At 41.5% G+C, this 23,101-nt stretch overlaps 1 protein-coding gene across 5 annotated transcripts in view; it reads left to right on the forward strand.

Annotated features, from left to right (window-relative positions):
* CRACD (capping protein inhibiting regulator of actin dynamics) overlaps window positions 1-23,101 on the forward strand; it is a 219,971-nt gene that overhangs the window by 88,394 nt on the left and 108,476 nt on the right. For all 5 annotated transcript variants that reach the window (XM_068278594.1, XM_068278592.1, XM_068278590.1 and 2 more), the window contains one exon: window positions 4,408-4,558. The gene's annotated coding sequence lies outside the window, so the exon portion shown is untranslated. The remainder of the gene's footprint in view (window positions 1-4,407; window positions 4,559-23,101) is intronic.

Below are 23,101 nucleotides of genomic sequence, written 5' to 3' on the forward strand. Positions count from 1 at the left end.
GTTCCAGGAACGCACTGCTAGCCTCTTTTCTGTGTGCTGCCCCATTCAGTGTAGTGAATGGATCAGCATGACAATGCACAACTCCACTGGTGGCAACACATGGACAGCCTTCCGCTAGTGTTAAGAAACCCATATGCTGGCCATGCATATAAAGTTTTTAGTGCAGTCTTCTTCAACTATTTATTGTACAATGGTTATACAACCTAAAATGTTTCAATATTTTAATCAATTGATTTAATTAGGTCTGATCAAAATTGTCAGTCTCTTCTATTCCATAAAACAGCTGTATCTGACTGAAAGTAAGCAAAGTTCATTGATTGTTCTCAACTTATCAGTTCAGCTTTATTGCACTGAAAGTGCTATTGACTAATTGCATAGGTACTGATGGATACTAATGTGTGAATGGTGATCACGTCATACTGGTAAATATGACTCTCTGTTATTATTGTGATTATGGATTTATATTGTGCCAGCATTTACTGTGACGCTGTACAATACAGAATACACAGTGCAGACAGTTACAAGGCAGTGGATTACAGATACAGATAAATGACAATTGGGCAGGTCAGTGATGCATCATATATGAAGGTGGAAATCTGTAACAGGTAACACATCAGCAATAACACACAAGGGAAAGGTGTCCTGCCCAAGTGAGCTTACAGTCTAAGGGGATAGTCTATGCATCATCAACAAAGTTATACATTATAAACAAAGTTACTTAAAGAGACACTGAAGCGAAAAAAACATTATGATATAATGATTTGGTTGTATAGTACAGCTAAAGGGGCCCATACACCTAACGATTTTCTGGCCGATATACAGCCGTTTCGATCACAGTGATCGAAACGGCTGTGAAATCGCCGCGCACACCGCTGACAGAACGATCGATTTCCGTTCGAAATCGATCGTTCCCGTCGACCCATCTGTGCGGAAGATTTTTTTCGGACGCCGGCGGGTCGGGAGTGCGTCGTTAGCGGCGTTCGAATGCCCAACGACCGATGCAATACAGCGGTAATACATTACCTGCTCCAGCCGGCGCGAGTCCCCTGGTCTTCTTCTCCGCTTCAGGCTCCAGAGCTACACAGAACTTCCTGTCCCGGCAGGAAGTTTAAACAGTAGAGCGCAGCTCCACAGATTGTGATCGGTTTCAGGCTGAAATTGATTTACAATCTGTTTGCAGTAAAGGTGGCCATGCGATCCCTCTCTGATCAGATTCAATCAGAGAGGGATCTATCTGTTGGTCGAATCTGATAGCAAATCGACCAGTGTATGGCCATTGGCCACCATAAGAAACAAAGCATTAGGAGCAGAGACATAAGTCGAATATTTGTTTCCAGTACAGGAAGAGTTAAGAAACTCCAGTTGTTATCTATGCAAATAGCCATTGAGTTCTACACTTTGAAAGTAGTGGAGAGCTCTGACTTCGGATTAGGTTATCTCAACTGTATTGTGTTTTTCTTTTGCAGAAAACAGTTCAGGACAGGTCGAAGGTTCACTGCCTGTTTTGCAAAAACTTTTAGAATGCTGATTAAAGTGTAAACTGCAAGTATTAGAGAATGATGCAAAGTTATAAAAAAAAGCTGTATAACTGAAAATAAAAATATGAGAATATTTTTTTTGCTACCAATGTTCTAGTAATTATTCCTACTACACAACCAATTCATGATATCATAATTTTTTTTTTCGCTTCAGTGTCTCTTTAAAGCAAACTTGAAGTGAAGTTTTTATGCATATATTACTATGACTGATGTCATTTTATTGATGTTTGTACTGCATGTGTATATCCCTTTAAGACAGGTGATACCACCTTTTGGGTGGGACTTTGAACCTCCATATTCCTGGCTGTATCGCCTGTTCATTAGCTATGACTAAGGAGCCATAAGTTTGCTCCGATACGCGTGAGCTGTATTGCTGTTTGTCCACAAATGCCTCAATAAAAATTGGACTTTTATCCTGAGATCGGTGCAGCGGAATTCTTATCTACTAAACTTGAAGTGATTTTGAAATAAAAAAAAACAGATACTTACCTAAGGAGAGGGAAGGCTCTGGGTCTTATTAAGCCTTCCCATTTCTCTCACGGTCCCCTCGTTCCAGCGATTTCTCCCCCTTTCAAAGATCCTGCCGCAGGAGGCTTCGGAAGTCCTGGTGGAACAAGGAGAGCGTGAAAGGAACAGGAAGGCTCAATAGGAAAGACCCAGAGCCTTCCCTCTCCTTAGCTTTTTTCTTTATTTCAAAATCGCTTCAGGCTCACTTTAAGCAACTATAGAAGTGACATAAAAAAAGATTACCCTCCCAGACCTCTAGTGAGACATCTCAGGAGCATAGGGTCTCTCATGACCGCACACTCCACATTTCACTATGGGAAATGCTGCTACAATCTGTACAATGTACGTTAATTCATCTGAGGATAGTTGGCCGTGGCACAGCCTGATTGCTGCAATTCACTTCTTTTTTTTTTAATTTCCCCTGACCACACTGGCCACAACATGTGTATGATTCTATAGGTTATTTTGTTGTTGTTGTTGTTGTTGTTGTTTTGTTTTTTTCAGTGGCGTAGCTAAGGAGCTGTGGGCCCCGGTGCAAGTTTTACATGGGGCCCCCCAAGCACTCTATATATAACAATTAATAAGGCACACCAAAACCTGCCAATGGCTACAACAGTGTGAGAGGTGTAAGAAGGGGATAGGGAACAGTGCGTTAAGGATTACTACTATTCAAAGCATCTATAGAAGTGATTATTACCAACACAGGATCAATAGAGAGCTAATACTGTGATAGAGGGTGGACCCTTTGGGGCCCCTCTGGCTCAAGGGCCCCGATGCGGTTGATACCTCTGCACCCCCTATTGCTACGCCACTGTTTTTTTTACAAAAGAAATGTAGTTTGTGCAATAGTCATAAGGCACAAACAGTGAACAGGAACATTTACATACTTGAAAACATTCATTCTGCGACTTTTGGTGTTCTGTTAACACTGTTACTTTTACAAGAAATGCAATGGTTGTCTTTATGAAAAACAAAAGTTTGCTTTCTTAAAACAGAAAGAATTTGCGATAATTCAGGTTGGAGTGAGCTTGAGATGTCTCCCAGTGCATCACTGCTGAATATATGCAAATTAACCATTATTACCCTTAGAAGCTAAACACACCTCCAGAACCACTGGAATGCAATGATGTGTCAGTTTGTTAATTTGTACAGGACCATAATAATCCAACATGCATACAGACTGTTTCGGATTGTTTGATCCTCATCAGTGCATGGCATGGATTAATTTGGCTCTATGGAGTAGGGCTTGTAACACCGAGAGGTACAGACTAACCAGCAAGCTCATGGTGACCCAGAACTCATTGGAGTGTGTAAGGGACTACAATAGTCGAAATGCATAGTAAAGGAGATGTCATTTAACCTACTTAGTGTGTCTTTAAGTACAGTGTATATTGACAAGTACAAAGCACTGGACACCTCAGCAATCTGTAAATCAATTGTATCAAAGCAGCTGAGGACCTTTTTCTTTTCATGTACTGGAGCTCTCTCCTTCCATATACAACAGTCTTCTTGCCTCCTTTTATTCTTTCATGTAGAGTTCTCCCTTATTCCATGTGCAACAGCCTGCCCCACCCCCTTTCCTCTTTCATGCAACGAAGAACTTCCTTCATCCATATACAACAACCTCCTCACCCCTCTTTCATGTAATCCAGGAGTTATCCCTTATTCCATGTGCACCAGTCTCCCCCCTTTTTCTTTTCATGTACAGGAGCCCTCTCCTTCTTCAATATATAACAGTCTCTCTCTCTCCCCCACACCTCTTTCATCTCTGCACTTATTTATGCCACAACCTCTATTCCATTGTCAGTACCACCCTACACATGCAGCAGCCCCTTATTTCCTTTGTGTATTGCTCCCCGCCTCCCCCACCCCCATTATCTTGGATATTGGCTCACCTTTTACTTACCTTTTCTATGTACTGGGGCCCCTAAAAGGCCATAATTTTATTAGCACCCATCCCCTGTGTGAAACCGCCATTGTTAGCATTTAAGTTCCATTTGTTGCTCCCTCATATGGGCTGGGCAGCAGCGTTTATCTGTTATGTGCACATCTCTCCTCCCCCAATCCATATGCAGTATTTATCCATGACCATGGCATCTGTGGTCTCAGCACAATTCTTCCCTAACATGTGCTGGGCTATTTTTTTTTTCTTTTTTCTTTGACTTTAGTCCTGCTCTAATAGAACTGTGTTTCAGTCTTTTGTCAATTTTTGAACTTGCGTTGGAGAACTTTTATTACACACATTATATAAGCTTTAAACTTGAAGAAATGAGTAATGCTGAGCTGCTGTATAATTTTACACCGTACAGAAGAAATCCTACAGCAGGGGGATCTGATTAATCATCCTTCATATTTCTTCTAGACTTGCTCCTCAGAGATGTGATGTGGATCCCTCCATGTAGCTCTCAGTTAATATGTACCCCACAATATAAGAGCCGCCTGCCAAGCGCTAAGAGTTCCGACAAACAGCAAACGGCTGATTACAGACGAGCTGACAAGACCTTCAACCTATGGTGAGTAGCTAGGAAGATGAGGACTGCTGATGATTCCAGCGACACAATTATGTGATGTTTTACTTTGCAATGTTTTTTGCTGCTGTTTGGCGTTCTTTTTCTCTGTGGAAATTAAGGGATATGTGTAATACGATGAAGCTGAATTATACTGAGAGACTGTAAAGACTTCCATTGCTGAACGAACTTTAAAGCTACGTACACACATACAACAATGATAGTTCGTTGTGAATGACGAACGATCTTTTAATTGATGAAAGAACGACTTAAAGGGATACTTAAGTCAAAAATAAAAAAATGATTTTTACTCACCTGGGGCATCCCTCATCCCCCTGAAGCTGTATGGTGCCCTCGCAGCCTCGCTCCGATCCTCCCGTCCCTGCCGGCAGCTACTTCCGGGTTCGGCGACAGCCGCTGACACGCGAGTGATTCTCCGCGTTCCCAACCGCTATATCACCCTCTATGTTGCTATAGCGTATAACATATATGCTTTTGCTGCATAGAGGGTGATATAGCGACTGGGAACGCGGAGAATCACTCCCGTTTCCAGCCTGTCAGCGGCTGTCGCCGAACCCAGAAGTAGCCGCCGACGGGGACAAGAGGATCGGAGCGAGGCTGCGAGGGCACCATACAGCTTCAGGGGGCTGAGGGATGCCCCAGGTGAGTAAAAATCATTTTTTATTTTTGACTTAAGTATCCCTTTAAGCATAAGTCGTTTTTAAAAGTGTGTAACGATCTGATCGTTTGTTAACGAACGATCCGGAACAAAGCCACAGTAGAATACAGGAAAATGCGTGTTTTCTGCGACGGGCTCACGTCTAGCCATTATTATATCTTCTGTACGGTGAAGATGACACATACTGTTCCTGGAAGTGACATCATAGGAAGTTCCACCCGCACGTAATGAACGGTTCAAAACGTACGTTACACTCTAAAACTAACGTTACGTATATGACATTACAGTACGAAAACTCATACTGTAGGTTTGTAGGTAGAGCATTTAGATAATACAGTGTTGAAAACACATAACTCTGTCCTGTTTCAGTGTCCATTAAAATTATAATTATGGTATAATCATGGAGCAATTAACGTGTCACGGGACACATTCATAGAACGAACGTTAAATAACGAAAACCATGTGTTGCGCTTGCGCATTAAAATGAAAAGTTATATGGAGATATAATGAAATGCGCATGTCAAGCCTCGTACGAACGACCGTTTTCTAACAATGTACTATTTTGCAAACGATCGTCGTTTAAAAAAATCCACCAAGGCAGATCTTTCGTTTTTAACAATCTAGCTCGTCCATCGTTTGACTTAATGATTGTTGGAGGTTTTTTTAAACAATCGTGGTTTGAAATGATCAGGGAACGATCGTTTCAAACGACTATAGTCGCATGTGTGTACGCACCTTAAGAATGCTAATAATGGGGCACTGGTCTGGTTGAGGAGACCCAGCAGGAAACCTCATGGACCAACGGCCTCTCCCTGCTCACAGCAATTTGGTTGTGTCCACTAATTTGTAAGAATAGGGACCCAGCAGGAAACACTCTAAAGATGCACACGTGGACTCTCGCCCAAGGCCTTCCACTGCTGGACTTCAAGCAACTTTACTGTAAACCTATTCAGTTGGTAGCATGGATAGTGTTTCCAGCTGGGTCGTCCCTTATTTCTTACAAACTAGTGGTCACAATGAAATTGTCGTAAGCATGCATGGCTTTACTCAACTAGATTAGCACAATAATTTTAGCTGATTGCTTTACTTCATTGGTTTCTGAGCCACACACCTGGAACAAGTATGCAGAGATGTTGGAACACCTGATCTGCATGCTTGTTTGGGTTAATGAGTTAGAAAGTACTTATGAAGAGTGGTGATCTCAATTCTGATTGTCACATTTTTTAATTTTTTAAATTTATCACCAGTTTTATAATGCTGCATTTATAACATTTATAATAATCACATTTTGATTCCTACCAACCTGTAGTTGATCACAAGTACTTCACAGTTAATAAATCACAGTCCTCCGTTTCATTTACTTGATTGTTGTTATGAATTACCAGGAAAGGCTGTTGTTGTCTCTCATAAAAGGACCAGTATGACGAAAAAAGTAGGCAGTTAAAATCTGACAAAACCGACCGGTTTTGGGACAGTCCATCTCCTCAGGGGGGATTTTAAGGGTTTTATTTGTTTTCAACAGCATTTCCTGAACAGCAGTTTAACTGCCAAAATAGTAAGATACCAGCCGGCCTCCCTACGCACTTGCACACTATTTTGTCAGTTAGACTTTGCAACTGCTGTTCATGAAATGCTGTTGATAAACAAAGAAAACCCAAAGAATCCCCCATGAGGAGATGGACTGGCCTAAACCTGTCGGTTCTGTCAGATTTTAACTGCCTGCTTTTTCAGCGATAGTGGTCCTTTAAGTAAAAGTGCCAGTATGAATTTCATTGTGGCCGTATACCACTGAGTCACACTCTCTGAAAACTGTTCAAAAAGGTTTGTGACTCAAGTTGAGTAAGGGTCTATTTCCACTAGTATACAGGTAGTCCCCACATAACGAACGAGATAGGGACTGTAGGTTCGTTCTTAACCTGAATCTGTTCTTAAGTCAGAACATTGTGCCATCTCTGTCCCCTGTACCTCCTCTGTGCCCCCCTGCGCCTCCAGTGTCCCCCTCTGCCCTCTGTACCTGCTTATACAAGTTTAAAAGCCATTTTTTCATTGAATTTTTTTAAATCAATTTTCTCCGAAACTACAAGTCCAAATTGAAAAAAAAAATGTTTTTGACTTGTTCCCATGGAAACACAGAATCCAGGCCATTCGCATCGCGAGTCGTTCGTAAGTCGGGGACTACCTGTACTGTGCACGTTGCATCTAAATTTGCATATGTGAATTGAATGCAATTTAGAAAATGCATACGTTTGTATGTGTGTTTTCAGTGCGAATTTTCGCATCTAATTTTTAATCTCCATAGCAACATGATATCACTGTGACTACACACAAGAAAAAGCATGTTAGATGGGAAACTGGATGCATCAGAAATGAGAAAATTTGCATTTGCATGCCAGACAATTTACTTTCATTAATTGCGATTCAGTTACGTGGCAGCATGCAGTCCATATTTTTTCTTTATCGCAATGCATTTGGGCAAACGCGTTCAATAGAAATAACTCCATTGAACAGCATTGGTTCTAGTGTTAATGCAAACATTTGCATTGCTCTATGGGCCCTAAAACACCACTTTCTATGCTGTACCTTGTGCACAGAGGTGCGCGCACAAACATAGGCAATGAAGGGTGTGTGTATAGGTGGCCACGCAAATTATTTTTTTTTCCATTTTGCTCCAATCAGATCTAATCTTTCAGTTGATTGGAAGTTTTGAAGAAATAGTTTCATTTAACACTCATGCATGTTTGAGATTCCTGCTATTTCGGGGAAAAGATTGTAAATGTCATAAAAGGTGGGTTGGTTAGAAAGTACCACAAGAAAACTAACCAATACTGCTACATGTGCATAGAAAAAATACCTTTATTTGTATGACAATCTCCACAGTGTGATCAGTCACAGATTATAAAAACATTTAAAACCATGGATCAGCACAGTGAGCTATCAAATCAACCACTGACCAACTGCTGTATTCGATCATAACAGATCTCCCAGCACAAAACACAGAACAAACACAGAACATTTATATCGCGCTTTTCTCCTGGCAGACTCAAAGCGGCAGAGCTTTAGCCACTGGGACGCGCTCTATAGGCAATCGTAGTGTTAGGGAGACTTGCCCAATGTCTCCTACTGAATAGTTGCTGGCTTACTGATACTGAACAGGCAGAGCCGAGATTCGAAACCAGGTCGCCTGGTTTACCATTACACTATCCAGCCAGCTACAAGGCCTATGCTAAAATGGTCGCTCATCCAGCTAAAATTGGTCAATTTGTGGTCCCACCACCGACGCACACCCAGGCCTGTTATGAGTTTTCTTGGGCGCTGCAGGGCTCTGCAATATTCTGCAATATTCATATTCTGTGTATTTCTCAAGGATTCCCAAGTTCTTATCTGCAATTGACTGGAACTCCGGAGGAGTATGTCCCTTTAAAGCAATGTCAATATCTGTATGCTGGAATTCACATTTCTATGACCCTAAATGCCTTCAATCTCCAATATAAAATATATCCAATTGACGTCATGGATCATGCGCTTGGACAATCATTCATGCAGGACTCAATGGCCCTCAGATGTATAGCGTTAGGCTTGTATATGATATGCTCTAGTTGGAGCACTGGTGCTCTATTCACTTACGACCTCCCTGGTCCCAGCGGCTGTGTTAATCTTCAGAGTTTGCTTAGAGGCGTCCCTTCGTCCACCCCACTCCCTCATATCACACACTTCTTCCTGGGATCACGTTGCGACTCAATGGGCCTGATTCACAAAGCGGTGATAACTCAGTTATCACGCCTAAAAGACTTTAGGCATGATAACCTTTGCACCACACTGGTGAAAAGCCAGTTTAGGCGTGATAAGTTTAGGTGTGATAAGTTTAGGTGTGATAAGTTTAGGCATGCTAAGTTTAGATAAGTGTAGATAGCGTGCAAAGTCCCGCACGCAAAGCAGCGCCATTAAACTCTATGCGAAGTGCACCAGACTTTGCTAGCGCAAAACTTTTGATCAGCTGTGCACTGCGGTGCTAACGCAGTTGGTGCTTAAACTTCATGCCTAAACTTATCACACCTAAACTTATCATGCCTAAACTTATCACACCTAAACTTATCACACCTAAACTTATCATCCCTAAACTGAGTTTAGGCGTGATAAAGGGCTTTTCACCAGGGTGCTAACTGTTAGCTCCGCTTTGTGAATCAGGCCCAATGTGTCAGTTAAGAGCCGGTGTCCTCAGCGGCTCACGTGAGCACTCACTGTGCTGATCCCCATCCGCTGACGCGTTTCGCCCCGCCCACTGGCTTTTTCAAAGTGATTGACAGCTCGCTTTTTTCAAAGTGATTGACATGGGTCTTGTGCTGGGCAATCTTGTATGATCTAATACAGCAGTTGGTCAGTGGTTGACAAGATTTGATAGCTCACTGTGCTGCTCCATGGTTTTAAATGTTTTTTATGATCTGCGACTGATCACACTGTGGAGATTGTCATACAAAGAAAGGTATTCTTTCTATGCACATGTAGAAGTACTGGTTAGTTTTTTTGTGGTACTATATATAGGTTACCAGTACAGCTCCTCTACATTGAGAGGTGCATTTTTTAAAGGGGAAGGACACTCATAATTCAAATTTTGTCCGGGTTGGTTAGAAAACCCTTGGGTATGGCAACCTTTCACTCAATAATAAACTTTTGATCATTTTGTATTTTCATAGAATTACATTTTCCATTGTGACATTTACACTACGTTGCCAGAATAACGTGCACAGGAGGAGACTGGCTTTCCTGTACCACCGTAAGGGCTCAAACCCACTAGCAGCCTTTTCTAATCGCTAGTGATTTGAAAAAGATCTTGCTGTTGCAATGCTATGGGGTATCTTTATATAATCACATCACTCACGTGGGATCACACCCATAGCATTACATTAGCAAGAGCTGTTCAAATCACAAAGCTCTCAGAAAAGCTCTCCTAGTGGGTTCCAGGCCTTAAGGTCCTTTCTGGGGAGTACTTTTGAATACATTAAGACAGGGAACACACTTGCTTGAATCTTGCGCATTTAGCTACAGCACTGGCCGTTATAGTCATTGGCTGGCTCGGAAAACACATGTCATTTGCATTCATTCCTATTCTGCGTTTTTCCCTCCATTTTTAAATCGGACAGCTCTGTACAATTAACAAGCTGACATATCATTGCATTCCAGCAGTTCTGGAGGTGTGGTTAGCTTACAGGGACAACAAATGATGATTTGCATATTCAGCAGTGATGCATCGTGGGAGACATCATATGCTCACTCCAACTTGAATAATCACAAATACCTTCTGTTTTAAAAAGGCAATCTTTTGTTTTGCTTAAAGAGGAACTCCAGCCTAGACAAACATACTGTTATTAAGTTACATTAGTGATGTTAATTAAAATAGAAGGGTAATATAATCTCTTACCCACCCTGTTTTAAAAGAACAGGCAAATGTTTGATTTCATGAGGGCAGCCATCTTTTTGGTTGAAAGGAGGTGACAGGGAGCATGAGACACAGTTCCAACTGTCCTGTGTGCTGATCACCCCTCCCAGTTGCTAGGCAACATGAATAACAACATAGGAAATCCTATCATGCTTTGCACATAATCAGGGGAAAAAAGCCCGGGCAGTTTCCTTTTGATGGGTGGAGCTTAGCTAAAAATGATGCTTTGGTAAGAAAAACAAAGTTCTGATGCTGTGAAACTGTTAAAGAAACACCAAGCCTTTTCAGTTCTGCTGAGTAGATTTTTAGTCCGGAGGTTCACTTTAACATTTTAGTGAAGCCTGAGACACACTTGTCTATCAGTTTTCTGCATCAGTTTTTCTGCATCAGTTGTCTGACAGTGCTGAATTGCTGTGAATTGTTTTTCTGCATGTGAAAAAATGCATGCAAGTGTGAACTAGCCCACTGATTAGCATGGGCTCTCAGTTTTCCTGTGAATGCACAGAAAACTGATACATGTGGACAGGGCCTAAGGGCTCTTTCACATTACATAACGTGTGCATGAACCATATTTCTCACACGCATTTTGACCTATTGTGTGACATCAGGAAGTAACTGTTTGATGCATATATGGGGTGCTCATTCTAATTCATCCGACGGGAAAAGGCAATGGATGGACGATTCAAAGCTTCCAAATACGTTACAACGTAACGCTCTGGAACCATTTCTCTTATGTGAAAGGTTACATGAAAGTCAATAGACTTTCATGTTAGCCCACTTACTGCATCCTAGGAGTGAGCCGTCAAAATGCACGGGTCAGCTCCTAGTGTGGAAGAGCCCTCAGAGAGGTTTTTGGTCCTTTGTAGCCCCTAACACACTCCTAGGAGGTTCACCATGAGCTTGCTGGGTAATCTGTAACTGCTTTTTTACACGTGACGCATGTGTTCGCAGTTCTGCTGCATCTGAAAAATTGTGAACGTCTTGGAAAATCATGCGCGGGAAACCACGAATGCAGAACGACGGAAACCAGGGAATTGCAGTAAACGAACACACTGTCAAGAAGAAAATACTGAAGATGCCCCATGAGAAGATTTGCTTGTTATAAAGCTGCGAAGAAAAATCTATCTGAGATGTGTAAGAAGGGTAGGGATCAGTTTGTTAATGATTACCGCTGTTCCAAGCACTTCTAGAGGTTATCATTATCAGCATAGCACCAAAATAGAGGCAACATAGATGTTTAAGGAGGCCCATTACGAGCTCCTCTGGTCCCTATTACTGTACCACTGATAGAGGGGCATAGTCTGAGGGGGTAAAGGTACCTATACCCTTGATACTTTGGTCAGCTAAAATGGCTGATATTGACTGTTTTGTCAAAATATCTGTTGCAAGAAACGTCTTTCACTGGGAGGATGAAATCTTCATCTTCCAAGAAGGATTCTTTTTGGCCAAGCATAATGTGAATGCTGCTTAACCATGGCAACCCGCCCAGTAGTGAATGCAGGAACAGAATTTATCACTGGATTAGCACAATGCAGAAAACAATTTGTCAACTGCAGAAGTGATGTCGAGCTAGTCTGCATGTGGTATTATTATCATCTTTTATTTATAAAGAGCCTACATATTTTGCCATGCTGTACAATTAATTGGGGGTTCCGATGACAAACCTGCATATATAACAAGTCTAAACTATGAAAAAGGCAGGGAAGAGAAGAAGACCCTATCCAGTCCAGCTTACAATCTAAAAGAGGGTGGCATGTAATGCTTGTTCAAAAAAAAAAAAAAAAAAAAGGAAACACACTGGACCGCCTCTACCTGTGATTACAAAACGCATTCGATGTAGCATCGTTTCAGTGAAATTCTGGAATGTCACAACATTTATTTCCGTCCAAAGCTGCACCTATTTTTGGCCAAGATCTTATAGAGATGATGGGAGAGTCGGACCGCTGCACAAAATGTTCTCTGGCACATCTCAAAGATTCTCAATGGGGTTAAGGTCTGGACTCTGTTGTGGCCAATCCAGTGCTCCTTGAACCACTCTTTCAGCATTTGAGCCCAATAAATCCTGGCACTGTCATCTAGGAATATGCCTGTGCCATCTGGGAAGAAGAAATTCACTGATGGAATTACCTGGACATTCAGTATATTTAGGTAGTCAGCTGCCTCATTCTTTGTGCACATAATCATCCATGCAGACATTATCCAGTAGGAGGCTCCCACATACTGTAAATGTATGTTTTTGCGTGGATCGGCTGATGCTGGATACATGTGCTTGCTAGTTGCTTGAGCAACCGTCCGAAAAAGCACACTCCCCTGCCCCATATCAAGTCCTGTGATACACTGGGAGCAGTGCACAGACATCTCCAACAACTAGACGTCGCTGGAGGCTCGGTGAGTATTTGAGTGCCTGAAAACCCCCAAAACAAAGTCCCCGTTATCCCCTCATGCTAGTTAGTTGAGACTTCCAGATAATGTGGACTTTGCTGCAGTACGCAATAGGTAGGGGAAATAGGTGACTCATCAGGATGGTTGACAGAGAGAGAGAGGAAGATGGGAATGAAAGTTTTAGGAAGTAGCTTTTCATTGTTTGCATTTGTTGGTGGGAAGAAGTCTAATAGGAAGGGGAATGTAATTGCAGGGAATTGGAAGATGTTCTGAGTAAGTCAGGGTGTATTTGTGTATAAGTTTGGAGATGTAAAAGGGAGAGCAGTGGAGCAGTCAGTTTTATTCAAGTTAATGTTCAGGTACCTAAAAGCCATTCTTGGAGATATTCAAGACAAAGAAAGTCAGTTGTGGACAGGAAAATGCGGCTGTAGTCTGCAAAAACAATAATAATAGTATGCCGTGTGTTGGTTAGCGTAAACCTGTAACTTTCATAAGAGAGAAAGTCACATACTTACCTCCTTGAGACCACCAATCTAGTGCAGGAACCTTCTGGAAGTTTGTGGCCGTATCTGCAAATGTGCATCAGCTGTATGCAACTGTGCAGACGGGAGCTGTCCTACGCTGTGCAGCCGTTCTCACTCACGGATGGCAGTGGCTGGCTAACCATCTGCTGCTTCAAGACTATAGTTGTGCAAAGTAGTGGGAGGAATAAGCCGAGCTCCATTGGCTCCTTGCAATTGCACAGGCGTGAGGTGTCCTGCGCTTTGCGGCCCTTCTCATTCACGGACAGCAGTGCTTGCTGGCTAACTATCTGCTGCTTCAAGTCTATATAGCCCCAGCAATGGTAACAATGGTACTGACTGGTCAATTACTGCCCTTTGCTACCATCACAGTTTCAAATCAGAGATTGATACACATAACAGATTGTCGTTAAATAAATGCTGGTATTAGGCAATACATTTAAACATCTGACGTAAGAGAATGACATAATTCTGTCAGCAGACATCACACTGCAACAATCACCAGTCTGGATCTCATGTTCTGCACTTGTGGCCCCACATGTAGAGATAGAGCCTTGAGAAGAAACATATGCTGGAGGTATATAGTTGGGAGTCGGGGTGAAGGAATGGGGTATCTGCATACTACACAGGTTCATAACATGACTGTAATGTAAAGCTGCCTTGTAGCTATACATTATAATAGCAGTGATGGAATGTGAAGCACAGTGTCACATCCATCAGTGGGATTGGTAAACCACTCCAGTAACAGGAGAAGGATGCATCTGATTATAATAAATTGGTCGCACCGGTGCAGAAACGTCTCCTTAGCAAACTTTTGTTGTCTGCTCTCCATTTGCTGCTTGAGTGAGAAGTCTTAAAAGGCAGAGCTGAATACGGGTAATCTGAGTATTGCTGTGTGAGGAGCTGCTGGCAAGCTTCCTGTGTGCAGTGTGATAGACCAGCAAGCACACTGATCACTTCTCAACAAGAGTTTACTGCTAACCTAACACCAATATTGTTTACCAATAAATAAAATAGTAAAAATGTGTAACAAGGCCTAGTTGTATTTTCTAGCAAAGAATGTGTAGCTTACAGAATGCTCAACTTGAAGTGGAACTCAAGTCAGAATTTTGTCTCTGCTCTAGAAGATTAGCCATAGTGTGATAACCTTAAGACGAAAAAAAAATATTACAGTTTATGGAAATCTTTACAAAAAAAAAACGTAAGTTTTACTTGGATTCACATCACTAGAAGCACTGAACCACTGGGTTAAGTCTGTGTTTACACAGGGCAGAGAGCTGCTGTAGCACAGTTTACAGCTCTGATTCACAGCTGCTGATAAGACACTTTGATCTAACTAAACAAGCACAAAGCACAGTCCAGTGAATTTATTCAGCAACCATATGTGAAGTAGAGACTTTTCGTTCAGTGATGTGCTAGAGTTCAGGTACGCTTTAAAGTAGCTCTGCCACTACTTACAGTTTACTGTCACTTCCTCTCCTGGTCACTGAGGGCAGGATGTGTGGTGGGATCTGTTCACTCAGAGCAAAGACAGCAATGAGAGCACTCGATTTTAATAGCATGGGAAAGTACTGTATCTGTGTAGTGTTGGGCGAACTTGGAGCAGTGAGGTTCACTAGGACTATGGCGAATATGCTCCTGCTCATTCACAAATAGTCACATTTGTGGGGCGTTGAATCCTGATGCTAGTGCATGTCAAACCAATATTCACACATGAACATTTGGCGTGAAAACAAGCAACTGTACATGTGCACTAGAGCTCGCTTCTGGCCATCTTAGATCAGCTGACCTTAGGTTAAAAGTCATGCTTTGCATTATGGGTAATGGGGTTCATCATTTGTAAACATGACCAAGAGTTTGCATTCACCAGCAGATATGAACCCAGGATTTCTAACTGCCAACATAGATAGTGGTGACAGCCAAGGATGGATAGGTCCACATGACCACTTCCCTGGATTAACAGTGCTCACTGACAACTTAATAACTTTTTTTTCCCAGCCGCTGATAATCCTCTTTTTGCATTTGGTGTGGGATACACTCTGGAATATTGAACATTTGGGTGTTTGTAAAGTGGACAATGCTGGAATATTTATATCTTTATAATATTATTATATACTGGTATGTGAATTCCAGCGACATTAACGTGTTTGTGTAGTAGGCACTATTGGTGTGTTTGAAACCTTGGGATGTACATTATCCGGTAGGTTGAGGCTGGGCATCAAGAAGTTGTTTATAAATGATGGACCAATTAGGCTTAGGACAAAAGACAAGGTTAGAAAATCTGGTGTTACAGTATAACAAAAATATAAACTTAATCTAATTAAGGTTGATAGTAGGTTTTTTTACATATATAATCTAGTTAAACCACATAACTGAAGTTGGTGTTGGTGTACTATTGTTGAATGATAAAACAACAGTGAATAATGGAGCAGGATATGAGACAATACAAGACAAGCTAACCTATTCAAGAAATTAGGTAGGAATTCTAGACCAATCAATGTGTAAAAGGTAGGTAGGATCTATTTCATAACTGTGGCATCTAATAGACCTTTCCATTTGTAGATTGAAGTCAACTGTAAGAGAGTAGGGATTTCTGCTGTTCTCCAGTTGGATGTGATAAGGCCTCTGGCGGAACACAACACTTGATATATCAAAAGACGATATTTAATAGGGAAGGACGTTATTCCTATATGGAGGAGTGCAAGTTGTGGGGTGATCATAAACTGTGATTGCATAAGTTCACCGAGTAATTTTGCAATTTCTATCTAGAACGGTTGTACTAGAGGGCATTCCCAAACGAGGTGAAATAGGGTGCCAATTCCTGTACAATTACACCAACAGAGTTGAGAATTTTTAGGTGAGAAGTTGGCAATCCTTCTAGGGGTGTAGTACAATTTCAACAAAATCTTATGGAAGCCTTCCCTATGATTATTACAAGAGAACAGTCGTTGGATGGTTTTGGTGGAGGTAACACTATCTGAGTGGTCAATTGAGCAGTTGAAATCGTCTGCCCTAGATTAGATATATTTATGCAGTTTAGTATGGCTACTGTTCATCAATTCTTTGTACCACATAGATATACCGCCTCTAAGGTCAACTTGAGAAGAGAGAAAGGCCACTACTGCTTTAGATGGAGTCAGTGGGGGATGTTTGTGTTCCGTGAGAAGTTATTTAATGCGGATATATTAGTATTATATATATATGTATATATATATATATATATACATATATATATATATATATCATTCAGATATATAATATATATATATTATATTAATGCGGATATATATGTTATAGGAAAATAGATCTGTTATATAGGATAGGCCTGCTTTTTTCCAATTTCTTAACCATTTAGGGACAATGTAACGCATTAAAACGTCATGTTCGCCGCTATTAATGGCAACAGGACGTTTTAATAAGTTACATTGTAACTCTGCTGCTGTGTGCGAGCGGGCGCGCTCCCGCTGCGCGCGCACGTCGGGTCCCGCGGCTTGGTGATTGGACCAGGGAATCACATGGTCCCTGGGCCAATCAAGTGCCAGTAACAAGGCAGATCATTGTTACAAGCCAGTAACAATGATCTGTCCTGTAGTGTCAGTAAACAAAGTTGCTTTCTCCCTCCCAGCTCATCTGTCACCTCAGACTGCTGTCAATCAGCATTCAGAGGTGACAGGAGCTGTGAGGGAGAAAGACTGTGATTGTGGTAGGATTTTTATATTTTTAAATAAAATTTTATCCCCATACTTTTTTATTAACCCCTTATCCTCCCCCTCCTTTGCCATTTACTGGTTTTCTGTTTTATTTTAGTACTTTTTAGTACTTCTTAGTACTTTTCTGTACTTTTTCACCCCTCTTTTACCCTTACTCTGATATTTCTATCTATACTTTCTATCTATATTCTTTCTTTTCATCTTCATATAAAAAACAAAAAAAAACAAAAAAAAAATCTTTCTGTTATTGATCAATCGCTTGGTTGATCGATCGATCTGTCTGTCTATCCCATCCATCCATCCCATCCATCTATCTATCTATCTATCTATCTATCCCCTTTGCTTACTATGGCGAGGAGACTGTATTCTGTTGAGGAGGCAGCCGTCTACCTTCAGCAGAGCAGCAGCAGTGGGGACGATTCAGGGAGCAAATGGCACCCAACGAGCAGCAGCTCTGAGTCAGATTCTGACAGTTCAGAGAGCGTTGGGCAGCCGTCTCGCCGTTTCAGGAGGGATGATGAGTCCACTGTTCAGGGCCCTTCAGAATCCACCGCAGGGGGCTCGGTGGGTAGCACAGCTGCAGCTAGCAGCACAGGCCAGAGGGGAACCACTGTCCAGGGCCCTTCAGATGCCACCGCAGGGGGCTCAGTGGGTAGCACTGCTGCAGCTAGCAGCAGAGGCCGAAGGGGAGCCAGGCAAAGGCAGGTACGCCCACCGGTACCTGAGGACATAATTCGGGGCACCTGGTCACCCGCTAACCTTGTAGCACCCAACATCCCGCCTTTTACAGGGGCAAGCGAAATATTAGTGCCCACTGACAACTTCGGGCCTGCTGACTTCTTCCAGCTCTTTGTGGGTGATGATTTGCTGCAGCACATTGTAGAGCAAACCAATTTGTTTGCGCAGCAGTATATTGCCCAGAAGCCCACCTGCTATTTGGCTGAGAAATGGGAGCCCACCACCATACCTGAGCTAAAGGTGTTTCTGGCCCTAACACTACACATGGGCATACTCCAACAGCCAGAAATAAGACTGTACTGGTCTAAGGACTTTATGCACGCAACACCCCTGTTTCCAGCTTCCATGAGTAGGCAGCGCTATGAGGCTCTTATGAAGTGCCTGCACTTTGCCGACAATTCGGACAATGTCCCCAAAGGTGATCCTGCCCATGACAAGCTTTTTAAGCTGAGGCCCATCCTCACCCACCTCAGTACAAAATTTAGCGAGGTGTACACCCCAGAGAGAGAGGTTGCAGTGGATGAATCCCTCCTACCCTTCCATGGCAGATTAGGGATAAAACAATATATTCCAAGTAAGGCTTTGTGAGAGCAGCACTGGCTACACCTATTCTTTTTTTCTGTATGAGGGCAAAGATAGCCATTTGCAACCAGCTGGGTGCCCACCATACATGCCAACCAGTGGGAAAATTGTGGTGGAACTAGCCAACCCACTCCTCCACCAAGGCTATCATCTGTACGTGGATAACTTCTACACCAGCATTCCCCTTTTCAAATTTTTATATTCTGCAGAGACTGGTGCCTGTGGGACAGTGAGGCCAAACCGCAAAGGCCTCCCACCACAGGTGGTTAATAAAAAATTATCCAAAGGGGAAACACACGGTCTCAGAAGTGGTGAGCTCCTGGCTATAAAATTCAGGGACAAGAGAGACGTCATGGTCCTGACTTCAATTCACAATGAAGAAGTGGTTCCTGTCACAACCTCCAGAGAGCGGATCGAGAAGCCAGGGGCATTGGTCGACTACACAAAAAATATGGGTGCGGTGGATCTTGCGGACCAAATGCTCTCCTACTACTTTTTTTAAAAAAAAAAAGAGGGCCTGGTACAAAAAAGTTTTTTTTACCTCCTGCAGATGGCCATGCACAACGCATTTGTGCTTTATAAAAAGAAATGCCACGGTGACAGCTACCTCCCGTTTATGCGACAAGCTTTGAGATCGCTGATCAATGAAAGCATCAACCTTATGGAGGAATTCAATCCAATGCAACTGGATGGAGCAGTTCGCCTAAGGGGAAAACATTTTCCTGCCCTGATCCCCCCGAACCCAATTAAGGCGAAGCCACAGAAGCGATGCCGGGTGTGCACCAAGCACAAGAGGCGGAAAGACAGCAGATACCACTGCCCAAAGTGCCCCTCACAGCCAGGACTCTGCGTTGCCGGCTGCTTTGAGGCATACCATACCCTCAGCAGCTATTAGACTTTATTTTTTATTTTATTTTTTTTTCTTCATTACCCTAAATTTTCACTGGACTTTTTCCTCTCTACTTTTATTTGCCACTTACTGTCCCTCAAAGGAACTCACAATTACCACTAGTTAACATTACCACCTTTTTTGGGGGTGTGGGAGGAAACCCAGAAGCTTAGAGGAAACCCAAGACTCCTACAACCTGCAAATAGTTTTTTCCCATTTGGACTTGCTGCTGCAAGGCGAGAGTGTTTGCCACAGGACTTTACTCTGCAGACCACCCCCCATCTTCTGACCACTGGCTTGCCTTGGCGTATGACCTCTGGCCTTTCTCCATCCTGCTAGACCTGCAATGGTGAGTTCCAATGTATCTGTCATTCATGTTATGGATAGTGATTTAGGCCTCACTTAAATTATTCTATTTGCAACTGAGTAGGCCTGAGTCTCTAGTTTTCAGAATGGTAACATTTGTGTCTTTTATTGAATGGTCTTACACTCCTGGGGCTTTGAGAAGAAAGAATTACATTGTTGCATTTGGTAAAAAAAAGGGCCTTAAAAAATACATTGGCGCTGCTCATGATTAACAGTGTATTATGTGGCCAAAACACTATCTGATGATGTGTATAGGGTATCATTTTAACCGTGACAAGCAAGAGAAGAGAATTTGGGGTGTTTGAGAGATTATGCATATGTCATTTGAATTGTTTTTTCATGCCAAAGTAAAGAAAACTGTAAAAAAAAAACATTTTCAAAGTTACGGTGCAATTTCATCAAAACCGCAAAAGTGCAAATGTTACAAAATATGTATATTTGGGTAGGTCTGGTTCTCTAGTTTTCAGAATGGTATAATTTATGACCTATATCCAATGTTCTGAGACACCAGGGGTTTTGCTAGGAAAGTATGACTGTATTGTTTCTGGTGCAAAAAATGGCCTTGAAAAATACATTGGCGCTGCTCATGATTAACAGTGTATTATGTGGCCAAAACACTATCTGATGATGTGTATAGGGTATCATTTTAACCGTGACAAGCAAGAGAAGATAATTTGGGGTGTTTGAGAGATTATGCATATGTCATTTGATTTTGATTTTTTGGCAAACTGAATGAGAAGCAATAAAACTGTTATTTCCATATACTCTGTACCAAAATAAAACACTTGTAAAAAACACCAAAAGTGACAGAATTGAAAACCGAATGCATAAATAGTTACCTTAGGGACTCAGCTTTTAAAATATGTATGCTATGAGGGTGAACTACTGTTATATTTGCAAATAAGGGCTTGAATTCATTGGTAGTATGCAATGAGAAAACAAAAAACACAACATAGGAAAAATACACCTTTATTTCCAAATAATATATTGTCACCATACTTTGCACTAGGGACATCATTTATATATTGTAATAACCAGGACAAATAGGCAGATAAAATGTGTGTGTTTTATGCACATTAGCAGTGTTTATTTTAAAACTATAGGGGATGAAAATGGAGAAATCGTGTATTTTTTCATTTTTTTCCTTGTTTTTCCCTTTAAAATGCATAAAAAGAAAAGGTATTACTGAAAATAAATATCGCCTCCAAAAAGCCTATTTAGTGGCAATAAAAACAAGGTATTGATCAATTTGCTGTGATACGTAGTGAAAAAGTTATTGGTGAATGAAAGGGAGGAGCGCTGAAAGGTGAAAATTGCTCTGGTCCGTTAGGGTAAAAACCCTTGGGGTGAACTGGTTAAATCAAGGTCAGGGGTTAGTAAAAATAATATTTCTATAGGAAGTTTGAGGAAGGAAGTATCTGAGTTGGTTTTGGTAGTTTTTATGAACTGAGACCAGGCTGTGAAGGAGGCCAATAGTGTGGGATAGTTTGACTTTGTAATTTTACACCCTAGAAGCTGAAGCGATAACAGTCGTAGGAGACTAAAGGGAGATGTGGAAATTTCTATATTTACCTATTTTTTGGGAGAAGCTATTTTCCACCAGTTCTTAGATGCGTTCAAAAGGCATGCATAAAAGTATGTTATTAAACAGGGAACTCCCACCCTTCCTGTGTGCTTCGAAACTGTTAAGATGTTATAACTATTCTGTGTTTCTTTTTACCCCATAGGTAATTAGCAATAATTTTAGGTAGTTTAAGGAAGAGGCTATTGGGTATTGGAATGTGGACTGTCCGAAAGAGGTAAAGTAGTTTGGGTAAAATTTTCATTTGGAAAGCAGCAATCTTTCCAAACCAGGAAGGTTCAATCTTGGAGATTGCTTCTAGCTCTTTTGGTACTACGGAGAGGAGTGACCATCAATGGTATCTTGAGGCCGGTATCAGATTGGATCGGTTTCATTGGAAGAAGTGTGGACCCTCCTTTTTCTTTATTTTTTTCTTATGTGGGTGTAGTGTTACCCTGCGGCAAAACGGGGAAAGGAAACGCGCCAGTGTGAAAGGGGCCTGAGGAAAACTCATACTCAAGAGAAAGATCAAATTTTATTTGTAGTATATATTTATTTATTTTTTTATTATAAACATGTTTAAAACCACACATCAGTATGCTGTTTGGACAACAACATATAAAATAAGACTTTTGAGTTTCCATGTTCTGTATATACAGGGGTGAATAGGTTCATCTGACTACAGATGTCTGTACAACAATATTTCCTGGCACAGTTTCATTGGTAATATCAAGGCACAATTACAGAGTCATAAATGTGACAGTGGCAGCCATGCAGAAATGATATAAGCTCTTGACACCAGTCCAGTAAAATATGGAAATGGAGCTGGCCCTGTAAGCGTGCCTGATACGCATTTTATGAGAAATCCTCACCCCCTCAGGAAAAGCCTCTCTGATGTCATACGTTAACAGATACAATGATACACAAAAATCTGATAAAGAGTAGATCCAAAAAAGGAGAAAATCTTTAAAGGCATAGGAGGTGGGTGGATTAAAGGCATAGGAGGTGGTCAAAAGTCAAACTCCACACAGGCCAGCCGGCACAGTGATGGCTAAAGTTAGAACATGGTTGGAAATGGAATAATATAACCTAGTTACTTAGACTTGGGCAACACATTAGGCAGAGAAGACATTTTCTTAGAACTGAACATGTTCCCATGGCAACAGTTTGATGTGAATATGCTAGATGTCATGAACATTTGCATGTTTATATATGGCTTATTATGTTCCTGTAAAACTTTAATAAAACCCTGTAAACAGAAAATACCACGGATAATGATCAGAAATTTGTCAGCTCGCCAGTTTACTTTTTTTGCCATTAAAAACTTTCGAAAAGCAATGGAAATGGACGAGCATTTTGAAAACCATTTTAATTGCTTTACTCACATAGGCTATTTTGGCAGTATTGCTGTTGAAACATACAGACTTTATTGTATTAGTAGATTCAGACTCACAACTTCAACCAACTTCTCAGTCTTAAGGTGGCCACTAACGGTCCAATTTCTAGTGAAAAATCGTTTGAGCAATTAGAATATCTGATCGGATTGGTTGAAAATAATCTCAGTTGATGGGCACAATCGATTATGAACGATTATAAAAATAGTCGTCTGATTAGATTTTCGTCAAACCAAAATTTAGATTTTCTTGTTGATTGTGATAGACAGGAAGCAAAGATTGGTTCATTGATG

This window comes from Hyperolius riggenbachi, chromosome 1 (genome assembly GCF_040937935.1).
Source record: "Hyperolius riggenbachi isolate aHypRig1 chromosome 1, aHypRig1.pri, whole genome shotgun sequence".
NCBI lineage: Eukaryota > Metazoa > Chordata > Amphibia > Anura > Hyperoliidae > Hyperolius > Hyperolius riggenbachi.